General features: G+C 35.3%; 1 protein-coding gene across 1 annotated transcript in view; it reads left to right on the forward strand.

Moving 5' to 3' along the window:
* Window positions 1-2,348, forward strand: part of TFPI2 (tissue factor pathway inhibitor 2) — a 25,602-nt gene extending 23,254 nt beyond the window's left edge. Inside the window, exon 6 of the mRNA XM_025380782.1 lies at window positions 2,329-2,348. The gene's annotated coding sequence lies outside the window, so the exon portion shown is untranslated. The remainder of the gene's footprint in view (window positions 1-2,328) is intronic.
* Window positions 2,349-3,971: the final 1,623 nt, after the last annotated feature.

The following is a 3,971-nucleotide window of genomic DNA, read 5'->3' on the forward strand; positions in this document are numbered from 1 at the left end:
AAAAAAAAAAAAAAAAAGAAATGAAACGACTAACAAAAATCAGGAGGCAAAGGAAAGAGAAGACGAAGGGCAGAATTTTCTGTGATAGCTGGAAGTCAAAGAATATCACTTAAGTCTGACAAATCAAGTCCTTGGAATTTCAATACATTCACAAATGCAAGTACATGAAAGTATGCAGCAAACTACTAGCAGAGGGTAGAAGATAGGAGTTAATTTTATTGTAGCTCATAGTAAGGAACAGCTACATAGGACCTAAGGAAAGAGAGAACCAAGAGCACAGTAGAAAAAAATACAAAATCTCTGAAATACCAGAGACCTGAAATAAAAAGCAAAGATGATAGAACACAGTGAAATACATATATTTATAAAAAAGAATATACTCCTAGCTTCCAGTCTGACAAAGAACATGAAAGTTATTTCATCTGTCTTCACAATAAGATGTAAAAATAAAAATATAAAAGAACAACCTGAAAATCAACAACTCTTCTTAGAGCAGAGAATTGAGGTAATAGGGGAAATTGCCACCTTGACAACTGAAAAGAAAGGCGGATACACAGAATCAGTTTCCCAGGAGCAAAAGCTAAGGAGTAGAAGTCCACAGCTGAAGCCAGCACTTAAGTGGTAATTGATTAATTGCTGGAGACTAAGCATGGACTAGGTTGAGAGATTAAAAAATCCTAGATATCCAGTCATACAAACTTAAATATAGTTTAACTATAATCTAGCATTTATGCGCCTAGGTATTTACCCAATGAGTCAAAAACTATGTCATGGAATAAACACCACACAAATCTTTATAATAGATTTCCTTATATTTGCTAAACATTGGAAGCAATCCAGACGGCCTTTAATAAGTGAATGGGGATGGGCATGGTGGCTTATGCCTGTAATCCTATTACTTTGGGAGGCCAAGGTGGGTAGATTGCCTGAGCCCAGGAGTTCAAGACCAACCTGGTCATAGGCAACATAGCCAGACCCCATCTCTACAAAAATTAAAAAAGCAATTAGCGAGGCATGGTGGCTCATGCTTGTAATCCAAGCAATTTGGGAGGCTGAGGTGGGAGGATCCTTTGAGGCCAGGGAGGTCAAGGCTGCAGTGAGCTGTGATCCTGACACTGTACTCCGGCCTGGATGGCAGAGTGAGACCCTGTCTCATAACAAAAACAAAAACTAACAAAAAATAACTGAATGCATAAACAAACTGTGGTACATCCAGAGATTGGAGTATGGCAGAGAACTCAACAATAAAAAGAAAGGAGCTATCATGCCATGAAAAGACATGGAGGAAACTTAAATGCATATTACTAAATGAAAAAGCCAATCTGAAAAGACTATATGCTTTATGATTCTAATGATATGGAACTCTGGAAAAGATAAAACTAAAGAGACAATAAAAAATATCAGTGGTTACCAGGGGTTTGAGAGGAGAGAGGGAGGGATAAATAGATAAAGCACGATGAAACTTTAGGTTGGTGAAACCATTCTGTATGATATTGTAATGGTGGATACATGACATTATATATTTGCAAAAACCAATTTAACTGTAAAACACAAATAGTGAACCCAAATATAAACTATGGACTTCAGTTAATAATAACGTATCGATACTGGTTAATGAATTGTAACAAATATACCACACCAATGCAAGATGTTAATAATGGGGGAATCTGTATGCAGGGAAAGAAGAAACATAAGGGCACCCTCTGTACTATGCTGTCTGCTCAATTTTTCTGCAACTCTAGAACTTCTCTAAAACTTACATTTGATTAATTAAAAAACAAAATAAGTAATATAATAAACTATGAAAGAATTCAAACGTACCTGTCATAGCAATGAAGGTAACTTGATTTAATTCACATGGAAAACAAAAGATCAGATCACAAAGAAAAACCTACCTCTATACCATACACAGGAGACAAATCTAAAGTAATCTGATTTAATGTTAAAAATAAAAAGAGAAGTAAAAGCAGATAAAAAGAAAATAGATTGTGTTCTTAGTGTGAGACATGGTACAATAAAAGGTAAAAAATAGGTCTAAATGAGGTGAAGAATATAATATAACGTTAAAGGATATGATTCACAATGAAGAAGTAGCAGTTATGAATACCAATGCACCTATAACAGCATCAACTTTCAAAACAGCTGAAATTATAAGAGATGGTGGAGTGGATAGTAAGTAACCAGTCAATCATGCATGTGAAGTCAGCAGACTGTACAGAACAGCTTTTTACTTTAGTTCCAATTTTCTCCAGGGCTTCCTAAATTATGTTTTTCATATGACATATCTGAAACTTACAGAGTTTTTGAGGACATCTTTAGATAAAGAAGACAACTTAAAAATGCAAAATTAGATATGAAAGTGCATATTTAGAATGTGAAAAGAAATCCCGGTAAAATATTAGAGCCTTGGAGATTCAAATTCCTTTTTCTGAGGTCTCTAGGAAACTCATGAGAAAAACTTATACAGATATTCCTGACTGCATCCTGGCTTCCTTTTTCCCCAAGAACTTTCTGTAACTCCCAACAGTAGCCACTATTCACATGCCCAATGCCCAATGCAAATGAAAAGTCCTGAATCTTAGTTTTCATCAGGATTGCAATAAAGCTGCCACTGTACCATGACGATTCTTTCCAATACTTGCAATTCCACAGGACGTGGTGTTTCAGAATCTCTCCCAGCGTTCTTGACTGTTGGAACATCAGTTGTAGCTTCCTCACTGGGGTCACTATGGAAACGTTTTCTTCGTGGAAACTCCTTTTCTCATGGTCGTACTTGCAATAAAACCTTCTTTCCCCACCTCAGAGTCTTGCCTTCTAGCTGTGGCCTTCAGTTCTAGTTCATATCACTGAGTTGCATATGGCTGTGTTCCTGAAGGGATCCCGAGGTGGAGGTGGAAGGTAGCCTTTGGGTTCTATGAGTCTAAGGAGGGCTGGGGTAAGAATAGGTCCTCTGAGTGAAGTAACTTCAAGATATTGGTCTCAGGCTTTTCTGTGTATCAAGTTTGACCTTCCTTTAACATACCTCCTGAATAAAAGTATATTTAACTTCTCTTTCTGTCTCTTTGGAGTTGTAAGAAAACAAAAACAAAACTTTACCTTACCCTCACTTTATTATATGATAGATTTCAGGAAGATGGAAAATAACCAATTCTGACACTATTCTTTATTCATTTATTTTCACATGTTTATTCATCGCATATGTTCAGGAGATAGATTATATCTAGAAAACATTTTTTTTTCAGGAAGGTTATTTCAGTGGTATGTTTTCTGAAAAACTCTGAATGTCTTTGTCTTCATATATGTGGAAGAACATGGCTGTGATATAATTCTCCTCCAAATCATCTAGATGTTATTTGATTGCTTTTGTCATTTAGCATCTCAGAGAAGAAATCTGCATATGTGGATCTCTGTCTGTTAATATTGCAGCAATTTAGGAGCTTTCCCATCCACATACTTCAGAAGGTTTTTGCCAAATGAGTACCTATAATTCTAAGAAGAAATCTGAATATGCATAATATTTCTCTTCTTGCTTGTCTATTCACCACTCTCTTTTTTTTCACATTCTAAAAAGCTTACATAGCTTATCCTCCTTTTTATTCATTTTATTTTGTCACTTTCTATCCTTTCATTTTCTTCTCCCAATTTTCCCTGAAATTCTAGTAATTTATTGTTAGTTTTCTTATACTCTTAACTTACCTTCCATCTTACGTCTCTCTGCTAATTGGGTTCTTTGCTCTTCTCATTACAGTCTGTTGTATATATTTGGATTTTCTTGTTGTTTTTCAGAAAGTCTGTATATTGCTATAGCATTCTATTTGCTAAACATTTTTTTTCTGTACTAAATCGTTTTCAGCTGTTTGCTTTTACTTTGAGTAAAAGTTTCTGTAACATGTTTCTGTAACATGAATTTTCTGCCTACTTTCATAGTGTGCATGCTGATTTTACATTTTATGCCTTTTGACATGAAAAGA

The sequence above is a fragment of the Theropithecus gelada genome, chromosome 3, assembly GCF_003255815.1.
Source record: "Theropithecus gelada isolate Dixy chromosome 3, Tgel_1.0, whole genome shotgun sequence".
Classification (NCBI taxonomy): domain Eukaryota; kingdom Metazoa; phylum Chordata; class Mammalia; order Primates; family Cercopithecidae; genus Theropithecus; species Theropithecus gelada.